Genomic DNA, 16,082 nt, shown 5'->3' with positions numbered 1-16,082 from the left:
CCATTTTTCACTGTATATATGTTGTTTTAGTTGTATGTGTCACTGGGACCCTGCCAGCCAGGGCCCCAGTGCTCATAAGTGTGCCCTGTATGTGTTACCTGTGTTATGACTAACTGTCTCACTGAGGATCTGCTATCCAGAACCTTAGTGGTTATGCTCTCTCATTTCTTTCCAAATTGTCCCTAACAGGCTAGTGACCAATTTCACCAATTTACATTGGCATACTGTAACACCCTTATAATTCCCTAGTATATGGTACTGAGGTACCCAAGGTATTGGGGTTCCAGGAGATCCCTATGGGCTGCAGCATTTTTTTTGCCACCCATAGGGAGCTCTGACAATTCTTACACAGGCCTGCCACTGCAGCCTGAGTGAAATAACGTCCACGTTATTTCACAGCCATTTACCACTGCATTTAAGTAACTTATAAGTCACCTATATGTCTAACCTTTACCTGGTAAAGGTTAGGTGCAAAGTTACTTAGTGTGTGGGCACCCTGGCACTAGCCAAGGTGCCCCCACATGGTTCAGGGCAAATTCCCCAGACTTTGTGAGTGCGGGGACACCATTACACGCGTGCACTACACATAGGTCACTACCTATGTGTAGCTTCACAATGGTAACTCCGAATATGGCCATGTAACATGTCTAAGATCATGGAATTGCCCCCTCTATGCCATCCTGGCATTGTTGGCACAATCCCATGATCCCACGGGTCTCTAGCACAGACCTGGGTACTAACAAACTGCCTTTTCAGGGGTTTCACTGCAGCTGCTGCTGCTGCAAACCCCTCAGACAGGTTTCTGCCCTCCTGGGGTCCAGCCAGGCTTGGCCCAGGATGGCAGAACAAGGGACTTCCTCAGAGAGAGGGTGTTACACCCTCTCCCTTTGGAAAAAGGTGTTAAGGCAGGGGAGGAGTAGCCTCCCCCAGCCTCTGGAAATACTTTCATGGGAACAGATGGTGCCCATTTCTGCATAAGCCAGTCTACACCGGTTCAGGGACCCCTCAGCCCTGCTCTGGCGCGAAACTGGACAAAGGAAAGGGGAGTGACCACTCCCCTGACCTGCACCTCCCCTGGGAGGTGCCCAGAGCTCCTCCAGTGTGCTCCAGACCTCTGCCATCTTGAAAACAGAGGTACTGCTGGCACACTGGACTGCTCTGAGTGGCTTACACCTTGCACCAGGCCCAGGTATCCCTTATTAGTGTATAGGGTGTCTAGCAGCTTAGGCTGATAGATAATGGTAGCTTAGCAGTGCAGCTTAGGCTGAACTAGGAGACGAGTGAAGCTCCTACAGTACCACTAGTGTCACTTGCACAATACACAGATATACTAAAAATAAAGGTACTTTATTTTTATGACAATACGCCAAAGTATCTCAGTGAGTACCCTCAGTATGAGGATAGCAAATATACACAAGATATATGTACACAATACCAAAAATATGCAGTATAGTCTTGGAAAACAGTGCAAACAATGTATAGTTACAATAGGATGCAATGGGGACACATAGGGATAGGGATAGGGATAGGGGCAACACAAACCATATACTCCAAAAGTGGAATGCAAACCACGAATGGACCCCAAACCTATGTGACCTTGTAGAGGGTCGCTGGGACTGTAAGAAAACAGTGAGGGTTAGAAAAATAGCCCACCCCAAGACCCTGAAAAGTGAGTGCAAAGTGCACTAAAGTTCCCCAAATAGCACAGAAGTCGTGCTATTGCTGGGCGCCCCTTCTGTCCCCTGCCCCAAATTGGTGACATCCTGGTCCCTCCTGGGCCACAGCAGCATCCAAAAACCCTAACTGCACGATTTGCAGCTAGCAAGGCTTGTTGGCGATCTTTCGGCGGGAAAATACTTCTGCACGACTCTACACGGCGTGGGGGATCCATCCTCCAAAGGGGAAGTCTCTAGCCCTTGTCGTTCCTGCAGAATCCTCAGCTTCTACCGTCCAGTAGCAGCTTCTTTGCACCCACAGCTGGCATTTCCTGGACATCTGCCCATCTCCGACTTGCTTGTGACTTTTGGATTTGGTCCCCTTTATCCACAGGTACCCTTGTTTGGAAATCCATCGTTGTTGCATTGCTGGTTTGTGTCTTTCCTGCAGAATTCCCCTATCACGACTTCTTTGTCCTTTGAGGAACTTTAGTGCACTTTGCACTCACTTTTCAGGGTCTTGGGGTGGGCTATTTTTCTAACCCTTAGTATTTTCTAATAGTCCCAGCGGCCCTCTACAAGGTCACATAGGTTTGGGGTCCATTCGTGGTTCGCATTCCACTTTTGGAATATATGGTTTGTGTTGCCCCTATCCCTATGTGTCCCCATTGCATCCTATTGTAACTATACATTGTTTGCACTGTTTTCTAAGACTATACTGCATATTTTTGGTATTGTGTACATATATCTTGTGTATATTTGCTATCCTCATACTGAGGGTACTCACTGAGATACTTTTGGCATATTGTCAAAAAAATAAAGTACCTTTATTTTTAGTATATCTGTGTATTGTGTTTTCTTATGATATTGTGCATATGACACTAGTGGTACTGTAGGAGCTTCACTCGTCTCCTAGTTCAGCCTCAGCTGCTCTGCTAAGCTACCATTATCTATCAGCCTAAGCTGCTAGACACCCTACACACTAATAAGGGATACCTGGGCCTGGTGCAAGGTGTAAGTACCCCTTGGTACTCACTACAAGCCAGTCCAGCCTCCTACATTGGTTGTGGAGCGGTTGGATAAGTGCTTTGAGACTACTTACCACTCTTGTCATTGTACTTTTCATAAGAGAAAAATATACAAAACAAGTTCAGTGTGTGTACACATAACTAAAAAGTTTTGCATTTCCTCTTTTCACTCTTTTCTAAGTGCTGAAAAGTACCTCTAAACTTTCTAAAAGTTCTTAAAAAGTTTTAAAAGTTTTTTTTTCTGTCTTTCCAAAAGTTCTGAAAAACTTTTTCTTCACTTTTTCTGTCACTTAAACTCTTTCTAAAATGTCTGGCACAGGCCAAAATGTTGATCTGTCCAAACTTGCATATGATCACATTAGTTGGAAAGGAGCAAGGAGTCTCTGTAGAAAGAGGTTTGAGTGTAGGGAAGAATCCTTCTTTGGAATTGTTGCTTAACATGCTTAGAGAACAAGATAAGGCCAAAACGGCCCCATCTGTTGAAAAAGTAGCTAATGGTTCCCAATCTGATCCAGGGACTCCCCAAGGAAAAGATTCAGGAAAGAAACTTCCCAGCCTGCCCATTACTAGACATAGTTGGTACTGATGTAGAGTCACACCATACAGATGGTGTTGTTTCACATCATAGCAAGAGTATTCCTTCTCACCACAGTAGAAGTGATGTTTCTGTTAACCAAGCTGTTAGGGTGCCTTCCGTAAGGGACAGGTCTCCTTCTGTCCATTCTCACCATACTTCTGTTTCAAGGCATGTTCCTCCCACCCACCATGATGACAGAATGTTAGAAAGGGAGCTCAATAAATTGAGAGTGGAACAAACCAGACTGAAGCTCAAGAAGCAACAGCTGGATTTGGATAGACAGACCTTAGAAGTAGAGAAGGAAAGACAGAAGTTGGGTTTAGAAACCCATGGTGGCAGCAGCAGTATTCCCCATAGTCATCCCGCAAAAGAGCATGATTCCAGGAATCTGCACAAGATAGTTCACCCTTATAAGGAGGGGGATGACATTAACAAGTGGTTTGCTGCACTTGAGAGGGCCTGTGCTGTACAGGATGTCCCTCAAAGGCAGTGGGCTGCTATTCTATGGCTATCATTTAGTGGAAAAGGTAGGGATAGGCTCCTTACTGTGAAAGAAAGTGAAGCCAATGATTACAAAGTTCTTAAGAATGCACTCCTGGATGGTTATAGCTTAACCACTGAACAGTACAGGATAAAGTTCAGAGAGACCAAAAAGGAGTCTTCACAAGACTGGGTTGATTTCATTGACCATTCAGTGAAGGCCTTGGAGTGGTGGCAACATGGCAGTAAAGTTACTGATTATGACAGCCTGTATAACTTGATCCTGAGAGAGCATATTCTTAATAATTGTGTGTCTGATTTGTTGCACCAGTACTTGGTGGACTCTGATCTGACCTCTCCCCAAGAATTGGGAAAGAAGGCAGACAAATGGGTCAGAACAAGGGTGAACAGAAACGTTCATACAGGAGGTGACAAAGATGGCAACAAGAAGAATGATGGTAAGTCTTCTGACAAAGGTGGGGACAAATCTAAAAATGAGTCTTCATCAGGCCCACAAAAACACTCTGGTGGGGGTGGTGGGTCCAAATCCTCTTCAAATAAAAACAAAGAAAAGAAACAATGGTGCTATTTATGTAAAATAAAAGGCCATTGGACAACAGATCCAAGTTGTCCAAAGAAAAGCACCAAGCCTCCTACCACTACAACCCCTACTTCTACACCTAGCGTCCCTACTAATAGCAGTGGTGGTGGGAGCAAACCTACTAATAGCCAATCTAAGGGAGTAGCTGGGCTCATCTTTGGTAACTTAGTTGGGGTTGGTCTGATTAGGGAGACCACAGAGGCTGTGTTAGTCTCTGAGGGGGCCATTGATTTAGCCACCTTAGTTGCTTGTCCCCTTAACATGGATAAGTACAAGCAACTACCCCTAATAAATGGTGTTGAGGTTCAGGCCTATAGGGACACAGGTGCCAGTGTCACAATGGTGATAGAGAAACTGGTCCACCCTGAACAACACCTACTTGGTCACCTGTACCAAGTAACCAATGCTCACAACAACACCCATAGCCACCCCATGGCTGTTTTAAATCTCAACTGGGGGGGGTTACTGGCCCAAAGAAAGTTGTGGTTGCCTCAGATTTACCTGTAGACTGTCTATTAGGGAATGATTTAGAGACATCAGCTTGGGCAGAAGTGGAGTTGGAGGCTCATGCAGCAATGCTGGGCATTCCAGGGCATATTTTTGCGTTGACCAGGGCTCAGGCCAAAAAGCAAAAAGGACGGGTAAACTTGGATCCTGGAACAATGGACCAAGTGCTCCCTAAAGCTAGGGCTAGTAGAAGTAAAGCACTACCTACTATCCCTCCCTCTACAGTGGATTCTTGTTCTGAGGAAGAAGAATTTCCACCCTGTGAAGAACCTACACCAGAGGAGCTGGAAGCAGACACTAATGAGCTTTCGGGTGAAGGGGGGCCTGCCAGGGAGGAGCTGAGTGTGGCACAGCAAACCTGTCCCACACTAGAGGGTCTAAGACAGCAAGCTGTCAAACAAGCAAATGGGGATGTCAGTGACTCTCACAGAGTTTACTGGGAGGACAACCTCTTGTACACTGAAGCAAGGGATCCAAAACCTGGAGCTGCCAGGAGATTGGTGATTCCTCAGGAGTACAGAAAGTTCCTCCTAACTCTTGCTCACGACATTCCCCTTGCTGGACATTTGGGGCAAATGAAAACTTGGGACAGGCTTGCTCCCTTGTTTCATTGGCCTAGAATGTCTGAGGACACAAAAGTTTTTTGTAAGTCCTGTGAAACCTGTCAAGCCAGTGACAAAACAGGTGGCACTCCAAAGGCACCCCTTATTCCACTGCCTGTGGTTGTGGTTCCCTTTGAAAGGGTAGGGGTTGACATAGTTGGCCCCCTTGACCCTCCTACTGCTTCAGGCAATAGGTTTATCTTGGTAGTAGTGGACCATGCCACCAGATATCCTGAAGCAATTCCTCTAAGGACCACTACAGCTCCTGCAGTGGCAAAGGCCCTCCTGGGAATCTTTTCCAGGGTGGGCTTACCAAAAGAGGTAGTTTCAGACAGAGGAAGCAATTTCATGTCTGCTTACTTGAAGGCCATGTGGAAGGAGTGTGGGGTGACATACAAGTTCACCACACCCTATCATCCACAAACAAATGGACTGGTGGAGAGATTTAACAAAACTCTCAAAGGCATGATTATGGGTCTCCCTGAAAAACTCCGCAGGAGATGGGATATCCTGTTACCATGCCTCCTTTTTGCCTACAGGGAGGTACCCCAGAAAGGAGTGGGCTTCAGCCCCTTTGAACTCCTCTTTGGACACCCTGTTAGGGGTCCACTAACACTTGTCAAGGAGGGTTGGGAACAACCTTTAAAAGCTCCAAAACAAGATATTGTGGATTATGTACTTGGCCTCAGATCAAGGATGGCTGAGTACATGAAAAAGGACAGTAAAAACCTTCAGGCCTACCAAGAGCTCCAGAAGCAATGGCATGACCAGAAGGCTGTTTTGGTTCAGTACCAACCAGGGCAGAAAGTGTGGGTCTTGGAGCCTGTGGCCCCAAGAGCACTCCAAGATAAATGGAGTGGACCCCACACAATTGTTGAGAAAAAGGGTGAAGTCACCTACTTAGTTGACTTAGGCACTGCCAGTAGTCCCCTTAGGGTGCTCCATGTCAATCGCCTAAAACCCTACTATGACAGGGCTGATCTCACCCTGCTCATGGCAACTGATGAGGGACAGGAGGAAGACAGTGATCCTCTTCCTGATCTCTTCTCTTCCACAGAACAAGATGCTCTGGTGGAGGGGGTAGTTTTGGCTGATTGTCTTACTGCTGAGCAGAAAGACCATTGCATAAATCTCCTGGGTCAGTTTTCTGAACTCTTCTCTACTGTGCCAGGTACCACATCTTGGTGTGAGCACACTATAGATACTGGAGACAGCTTGCCTGTCAAAAGTAAGATCTATAGGCAGCCTGACCATGTCAGGGACTGCATAAAGCAAGAGGTGCAGAAAATGTTAGAACTGGGAGTGGTTGAGCACTCTGAAAGTCCATGGGCTTCTCCTGTGGTACTTGTACCAAAACCTCATTCCAAAGATGGAAAGAAGGAAATGCGGTTTTGTGTAGACTACAGAGGTCTCAACCAGGTAACCAAAACTGATGCTCACCCTATACCCAGGGCAGATGAGCTCATAGATACACTGGCATCTGCCAAGTATCTAAGCACTTTTGATTTGACTGCAGGGTATTGGCAGATCAAATTATCAGAAGATGCTAAACCTAAAACTGCATTTTCAACCATTGGAGGCCATTACCAATTCACAGTAATGCCCTTTGGATTGAAAAATGCACCTGCCACTTTTCAGAGGTTGGTGAACACAGTCCTACAAGGGCTGGAAGCTTTTAGTGCAGCATATTTGGACGATATAGCTGTCTTTAGCTCCAGCTGGGATGATCACCTGGTCCACCTATGGAAAGTTTTGGAGGCCCTGCAAAAGGCAGGCCTCACTATCAAGGCTTCAAAGTGCCAGATAGGGCAGGGAAAGGTGGTTTATCTGGGACACCTTGTTGGTGGGGAACAGATTGCACCACTGCAGGGGAAAATCCAAACTATTATTGATTGGGTTCCCCCTACCACTCAGACTCAGGTGAGAGCCTTCCTAGGCCTCACTGGGTACTACAGGAGGTTCATTAAGAACTATGGCTCCATTGCAGCCCCTCTTAATGACCTCACATCCAAGAAAATGCCTAAAAAGGTATTATGGACAGCAAACTGTCAGAAAGCTTTTGAGGAGCTGAAGCAGGCCATGTGCTCTGCACCTGTCCTGAAAAGCCCTTGTTACTCTAAAAAATTCTATGTCCAAACTGATGCATCTGAATTAGGAGTAGGGGCAGTCCTATCACAACTTAATTCTGAGGGCCAGGATCAACCTGTTGCTTTTATTAGTAGAAGGTTGACCCCTAGAGAAAAGCGTTGGTCTGCCATTGAGAGGGAGGCCTTTGCTGTGGTCTGGGCACTGAAGAAGTTGAGACCACACCTGTTTGGCACTCACTTCATTGTTCAGACAGACCACAAACCTCTACTTTGGCTAACACAAATGAAAGGTGAAAATCCTAAATTGTTGAGGTGGTCCATATCCCTACAGGGAATGGACTATACAGTGGAACATAGACCTGGGAGTAGCCACTCCAATGCAAATGGACTCTCCAGATATTTCCACTTAGACAATGAAGACCCATCAGGGAATGACTAGTCTTATTGTCCTTCGTTTGGGGGGGGTGGGGGTTGTGTAGGAAAGTACCATCTTGCCTGGCATGTTACCCCCATTTTTCACTGTATATATGTTGTTTTAGTTGTATGTGTCACTGGGACCCTGCCAGCCAGGGCCCCAGTGCTCATAAGTGTGCCTGAATGTGTTACCTGTGTAGTGACTAACTGTCTCACTGAGGCTCTGCTATCCAGAACCTCAGTGGTTATGCTCTCTCATTTCTTTCAAATTGTCACTAACAGGCTAGTGACCAATTTTACCAATTTACATTGGCTTACTGGAACACCCATATAATTCCCTAGTATATGGTACTGAGGTACCCAGGGTATTGGGGTTCCAGGAGATCCCTATGGGCTGCAGCATTTCTTTTGCCACCCATAGGGAGCTCTGACAATTCTTACACAGGCCTGCCACTGCAGCCTGAGTGAAATAACGTCCACGTTATTTCACAGCCATTTACCACTGCACTTAAGTAACTTATAAGTCACCTATATGTCTAACCTTTACCTGGTAAAGGTTAGGTGCAAAGTTACTTAGTGTGCGGGCACCCTGGCACTAGCTAAGGTGCCCCCACATTGTTCAGGGTAAATTCCCCGGACTTTGTGAGTGCGGGGACACCATTACACGTGTGCACTACATATAGGTCACTACCTATATGTGGCTTCACAATGGTAACTCCGAATATGGCCATGTAACATGTCTATGATCATGGAATTGCCCCCTCTATGCCATCCTGGCATAGTTGGCACAATCCCATGATCCCAGTGGTCTGTGGCACAGACCCTGGTACTGCCAAACTGCCTTTTCAGGGGTTTCACTGCAGCTGCTGCTGCTGCCAACCCCTCAGACAGGTTTCTGCCCTCCTGGGGTCCAGCCAGGCCTGGCCCAGGATGGCAGAACAAAGGACTTCCTCTGAGAGAGGGTGTTACACCCTCTCCCTTTGGAAAATGGTGTGAAGGCAGGGGAGGAGTAGCCTCCCCCAGCCTCTGGAAATGCTTTCATGGGCCCAGATGGTGCCCATTTCTGCATAAGCCAGTCTACACCGGTTCAGGGACCCCTTAGCCCTGCTCTGGCGTGAAACTGAACAAAGGAAAGGGGAGTGACCACTCCCCTGACCTGCACCTCCCCTGGGAGGTGTCCAGAGCTCCTCCAGTGTGCTCCAGACCTCTGCCATCTTGGAAACAGAGGTGCTGCTGGCACACTGGACTGCTCTGAGTGGCCAGGGCCAGCAGGTGACGTCAGAGACTCCTTCTGATAGGCTCCTTCAGGTGTTGCTAGCCTATCCTCTCTCCTAAGTAGCCAAACCCTCTTTTCTGGCTATTTAGGGTCTCTGCTTTGGGGATTTCCTTAGATAACGAATGCAAGAGCTCATCAGAGTTCCTCTGCATCTCTCTCTTCACCTTCTGCCAAGGAATCGACTGCTGACCGCGCTGGAAGCCTGTAAAACTGCAACAAAGTAGCAAAGACGACTAATGCAACTCTGTAACGCTGATCCTGCTGCCTTCTCGACTGTTTTCCTGGTACTGCATGCTCTGGGGGTAGTCTGCCTCCTCTCTGCACTAGAAGCTCCGAAGAAATCTCCCGTGGGTCGACGGAATCTTCCCCCTGCAACCGCAGGCACCAAAGAACTGCATCACCGGTCCCCTGGGTCTCCTCTCAGCACAACGAGCGAGGTCCCTTGAATCCAGCAACTGTGTCCAAGTGACTCCCACAGTTCAGTGACTCTTCAGTCCAAGTTTGGTGGAGGTAAGTCCTTGCCTCCCCACGCCAGACTGCATTGCTGGGAACTGCGACTTTTGCAGCTACTCCGGCCTCTGTGCACTTCCGGCGGAAATCCTTTGTGCACAGCCAAGCCTGCGTCCACGGCACTCTAACCTGCATTGCACGACTTTCTAAGTTGGTCTCCGGCGACGTGGGACTCCTTTGTGCAACTTCGGGTGAGCACTGTTTCACTCTTCTTCGTAGTGCCTGTTCCGGCACTCCTGCGGGTGCGGCCTGCTTCTGAGAGGGCTCCTTGTCTTGCTCGACGCCCCCTCCATCCCCAGACGCAATTGGCGACATCCTGGTCCCTCCTGGGCCACAGCAGCATCCAAAAACGCTAACCTCATGACTTGCAGCTAGCAAGGCTTGTTGTCGGTCTTTCGGCGGGAAAACACTTCTGCACAACTCTCCACGGTGTGAGGGATCCATCCTCCAAAGGGGATGTCTCTAGCCCTTGTCGTTCCTGCAGAATCCTCAGCTTCTACTGTCCAGTAGCAGCTTCTTTGCACCCACAGCTGGCATTTCCTGGGCATCTGCCCATCTCCGACTTGCTTGTGACTTTTGGACTTGGTCCCCTTTTTCCACAGGTACCCTCGACTGGAAATCCATCGTTGTTGCATTGCTGGTTTGTGTCTTTCCTGCAGAATTCCCCTATCACGACTTCTTTGTCCTTTGGGGAACTTTAGTGCGCTTTGCACTCACTTTTCAGGGTCTAGGGGTGGGCTATTTTTCTAACCCTTACTATTTTCTAATAGTCCCAGCGGCCCTCTACAAGGTCACATAGGTTTGGGGTCCATTCGTGGTTCGCATTCCACTTTTGGAGTATATGGTTTGTGTTGCCCCTATCCCTATGTGCCCCCATTGCATCCTATTGCAACTATACATTGTTTGCACTGTTTTCTAATACTATACTGCATATTTTTGGTATTGTGTACATATATATTGTGTATATTTGCTATCCTCATACTGAGGGTACTCACTCAGATACTTTGGCATATTGTCATAAAAATAAAGTACCTTTATTTTTAGTATATCTGTGTATTGTGTTTTCTTATGATATTGTGCAAGTGACACTAGTGGTACTGTAGGAGCTTCACTCGTCTCCTAGTTCAGCCTAAGCTGCTCTGCTAAGCTGCCATTATCTATCAGCCTAAGCTGCTAGACACCCTATACACTAATAAGGGATACCTGGGCCTGGTGCAAGGTGTAAGTACCCCTTGGTACTCACTACAAGCCAGTCCAGCCTCCTACAGGTCCCAAAAAGCTTTTTTTCCCCATGCATTGTTCAGAAAGTGCTGGTTTTGTATTTGGTGTAAGTCCGTTCAGAGGTTTAAGAGAAATGAAAGAAAATCCAAATGTGTATATATAGGGACATGAACGCTTCACGAACCCTCCCATTCTAGTGATGGGATCTGACCGGCTGCCAACACTTCATCAAGGAAGTGTTAGCAATCTTGTTGGAACTCGGCTTCAGTAAAGTTAAGTGGATGGCTTCCTATGGTCAGTTTTTTATTATTAAAATAAACTGTCTTGATTTATATGATTTAACAAGACAAATATGATCATTTTTACCCTCTTTACCTCTCTATTGGCTGTATATAAAAAATTACATTTCCAGTGTTAATTCCCCTAGGATCTTTAGGCATGACTACAGCCAGGACCGCTGGAAGGAATTACACCAAATATGCCAGGCAGCTAGCTTTAGGTACACAAATTGTGCTTATTTGGTGTAAATCAGATCAGAAGTTTTCAAGATATTAAAGAGAAAACAAATGTATATATCTCTGGCTGCGACAACTTCGCGAAGATTAAGAGCTTGTATACAACAAATGGACAGCTCTGATTGGCTGCCAACACTTCAAACCAGTAAGTGTTGTCAGCCATCCTGTGACTCGGCTTCAGCCGATTCCCACTAAGAAATTTGAAAAAAAGGAAAAGGGGCCAGGGTAGGGACGCCTTGACCCTTTAGCTATGGTGGGCAGCCCCAGAACTAAAAATAATTTTTTGCATTGAAATTCGCAAATTTGTGGCAAAAACTAAAGAAAAAGAAACATGCGCAGGCTCTACCTCGCAGCATGAATAGGTCTCCCTGCCCACAGAGCTGCAGGCAGGGGGCAAAGGAAACTGCTCTCACAGAGAAGGAGCTGCTTCCCCCCAAAAAATAATCAGGCTGTGCCCCGGAGGAGGGATGAGGTCCCCGGGGCCGAGATCAGCCTGGGGAGGGGGGCTGCATGGCCCCTTCTCCCCCCCCCAAAAAAAATAAATGTTTGGGCCAAGCTCCAAGGAATGGGATTCCCTGAGCGAGATTGGTGTTGGGGGGACGGGGCTCGCATACCCCTGAAAAAAATTAAATGTTTAGTTCAGGCCCTGGGGGATGGGATCCCCAGGGCTGGGATTGATTTTCTCTAGTCCCCAGGGGATGGGGTCCCTGGGGCTGAGATCGGCCTGGGAAGAGGGGGCCATATGGGTGTAGGTTGTTATAGGGGTTGACCACAGGAACTGGCAGCAGACCGGGTCCTGCAGTCAAATCCTGCATTTGCCCCACAATCAGTCCATTCCCTTATGTGGAGTTGGACTGGACACCTTTATTGTAAAGATTACATATATTGTTTTGATTGTTCTTATAAGTTTTGCTGCAATGAAAAGATATCAATAGTAATTCCAGCACTTGGAATGAAAAATATCTTGTTTTAAGGAAGTTGATGTTTATGCACTATTAGATGTGGGGTTAAAAGCTGGGTAAAGAAGGGGGACAGCAGGGTGAAAAAGGCAGCTAATGGCAAAACACATCCCTGTTCCCCTTTGCCAAGAGGAATAAATTGGCCACACTTGCATCACAGAGTGCCTGTCATCCTTTTATCGAAGGGGAGAGTGTGGATTTTAGAGGAGGTGGCACGCGCCGTTACGGGCACCTAAACTTGGGAACTACTCAGAGTTCTCTATTCTTTTTTGCATAATTTATGTGTCGCTCTAACCATGAAAGGGATTTGTTTTGACTTATACTGGGTGCTCCCTTGTGTCTGGGCAAAGCTAAACCTCTCTGATGAGCTCTAACAAGAGTGAAAGATGTGTCAGGGGTTGCTTTCACCCATTCCAGGTTGGCTTGGATGGTATTTTACCAGTCCAAAGCTGTAACACTGTGCCTGGAGTGGTAAATGGCTTTTGTCATTTTACAGCTCGGCAAGGTTGACACTGTGTCAAACCTATGCTTAAAGACTGCTGTACAAATGGCAGAAGACTTTGTCCTTATCTAGCTCGGCGTGGATAGCACCGTACTGATCCTATGCTTCTAGATAAACAGACATTTGAGGTGAGCAAATCAAGAGTGTCGCTGGTGTTGCAGGGTGCTCCTTACTGGAGCTGCTCTCCACCTAAACTTGGGAACTACCCAGAGTTCTCTATTCTTTTTTGCATAGTTTATGCGTCACTCTAACCCTGAAAGGGATTTGTTTTGATATATATATATACATATATATATACATATCACTTAGTGAAGGTCACTCTTAGGTAGTTATAGCTAGGACCTAGTTTCTATAGAAAACGCGCTTTTCGTTTTGCTAATAACTTTGGTGCAGTTTGATGAATCGTCACAAACTTTTCCAAGAGAATATGACGCCTATTTCAGTGTCTGTCTGGAAAGTTTTGGGGCGGTCTGTCATGTAGAGGCTGAGAAAAAGGGGGTCCCAACCACTTTTTCGCCATGCCTTTTATTATAGGGATTTTGAACAGGAATAGCACCTCAAACCACTGGACAGAATTACACCAAATTTGGCAGAAAGGCAGCTCTTGGCCCAGAAAGTGACCTTTTTAGGGTCGAGCCTGCGTTGCAAGCGCTCGCGCATGCGTTTAGCAGGGAGACTCTTTTGTATTTAGAAAAGGGCTCGGAGCCCTGTCAACTTCATGTCAGTGTTTTTTATTGGTTGGTGGGCTTCCCTAATAAAATCTGTTTGCTTTCATTAGTGGAAGGCACGCATATGTCATGTCAGGACTCAGCTTTTAAATTTTGAATGCGGCGGGCTGCCCGCAGCGACAGGGACCGCCACCTCCCCGGGGCTTCAAAGTAGATGTCTGCGGGAAACCACCTGGACTCCCTGCAGCCCCTGGGACCACCACCTATCCGGGACACAAATTGTCATTATGTGCAGGGGTGCCTGGTCCCCCTGCTGCCCCAAGGACAGCCAACTTCCCTGGGCTCTAATCAAATGTAATGCAGGGGCCTCACACCCCCTGCAGCCCTACAGACCACCACCTCCCCGGGGATGAACTAAAAGCATGAAGGGGGTCAGTTACGGCCCCTCTGCATCGGGGGCCACTACCTCCTAGGGGCTATTTAAATTGGAGGGAGGGCCGCACAGCCCACCTCGTGGAGCCAATGATGGCCCTGGGGACCACTACCCCCAGGGCAGGCTCATGCTGTGTCCTGTGGTGCCCACCCCTTGGAAATAGCTGTTAGCTCTGACTTGGCGGGAGCTTTGACAGCTCCTGCTAAGTCAGGGTAAACACTTCGTTTTCTGCAAGTGAGAGCTGTCAAACAGCTCTCACTTGCAGAAAGTGAAGTTATCATCTGTTTCCCTGAAACAGATGAAAATATTGCTCCTGCAAGCAAGGAGCTGATATTTAAAGCAGCTCCCTGCTTGTGGGAGCAATGCTGGCTTCCGCAGGACGCAGGCAGCTAGCTAGGACGGCGGGGGCCTTGAGGCTCCCCCAATGGTCCTGTCACTCTCACTCTCGATCTTCCACGCCATAACGGGATAGAAGAGAGAGAGAATGACACTGCAATGGTCTCTCCATACAATCACTTCACAGAGTGAGACTAGAAAAATATTTGGAACTAATGTTATAGTTACGTTTGGATGCAGAGTGGACCAGAGTCTCTTCTGGCCTAATGGTTGAGGTCTTGTGCTGTTACTCAGTAGGCTGAAGGTTCAAATCCCTGTATCGGTTGGCAGTGTGTTTGTTTATTTACCAGTGCTTTGACTGTTAAACCTTCCTAGTGATCGAACATTCATGTTTCTTTCAAATCACATGCATGGGTTGGCTGTCATAGGTATACCTGAGAGAAGCAGAGTAAATAGCCACCTGTAGCCTAAAGGTTAAGGTCACAGACCCTCACTCTGAAAGTTGAGGGTTTATACTCCAGGTGTGTCTGTGGTCAATGTCCTTCTTTATTTTATTTTTTTTAATTCAAAAGTTTCAGGTTCTTACTGAAAGGTGATCTCACTTGTTTTAAATGATAAATACACTTTTCTTTATTCTTTTTTTCCTAATATATATAATTCTATGTATATCGTTCATCAAAGCCTAAAAAACTGCTCTCCCCTCTCTCTCCCCCTCTCTCTTGCACGTTCTCTCTGTCAATCTTTGTAGGAGGCTGGACTGGCTTGTAGTGAGTACCAAGGGGTACTTGCACCTTGCACCAGGCCCAGTTATCCCTTATTAGTGTATAGGGTGTCTAGCAGCTTAGGCTGATAGATAATGGTAGCTTAGCAGAGCAGCCTAGGCTGAACTAGGAGACGTGTGAAGCTACTACAGTACCACTCAGTGTCATATGCACAATATCATAAGAAAACACAATACACAGTTATACTAAAAATAAAGGTACTTTATTTTTATGACAATATGCCAAAGTATCTTAGAGTGTACCCTCAGTGAGAGGATAGGAAATATACACAAGATATATATACCCAATAGCAAAAATATGCAGTATAGTCTTAGAAAACAGTGCAAACAATGTATAGTTACAATAGGATGCAATGGGGAAACATAGGGATAGGGGCAACACAAACCATATACTCCAGAAGTGGAATGCGAACCACGAATGGACCCCAAACCTATGTGACCTTGTAGAGGGTCGCTGGGACTATTAGAAAATAGTGAGAGTTAGCAAAATAACCCACCCCAAGACCCTGAAAAGTGAGTGCAAAGTGCACCAAAGTTCCCCTAAGGACAAAATAGTCGTGTTAGAGGGAGAATGCAAGGAAAACACAAATCAGCAATGCAGCAACGATGGATTCCTGTCTGAAGGTACCTGAGGAACAAGGGGACCAAGTCCAAAAGTCACAAGCAGCTCGGAGATGGGCAGATGCCCAAGAAATGCCAGCGGTTGGTGCAAAGAAGCTCTTACTAGGCTGAAGAACTGTGAATACTGCAGGAACGACAAGGGCCAGAGACTTCCCCTTTGGAGGATGGATCCCCCACGCCTTGGAGAGTCGTGCAGAAGTGTTTTCCTGCCGGATGGACGCCAACAAGCCTTGCTACACGCAAATCGTGCGTTTGGCGTTTTTGGACGCTGCTGGGGCCCAGGAGGGACCAGAAGGTCGCAAATTGGAC

Source organism: Pleurodeles waltl, chromosome 3_1 (assembly GCF_031143425.1).
Source record: "Pleurodeles waltl isolate 20211129_DDA chromosome 3_1, aPleWal1.hap1.20221129, whole genome shotgun sequence".
Classification (NCBI taxonomy): Eukaryota; Metazoa; Chordata; class Amphibia; order Caudata; family Salamandridae; genus Pleurodeles; species Pleurodeles waltl.
Note: the sequence above shows the minus strand (reverse complement) of the source record.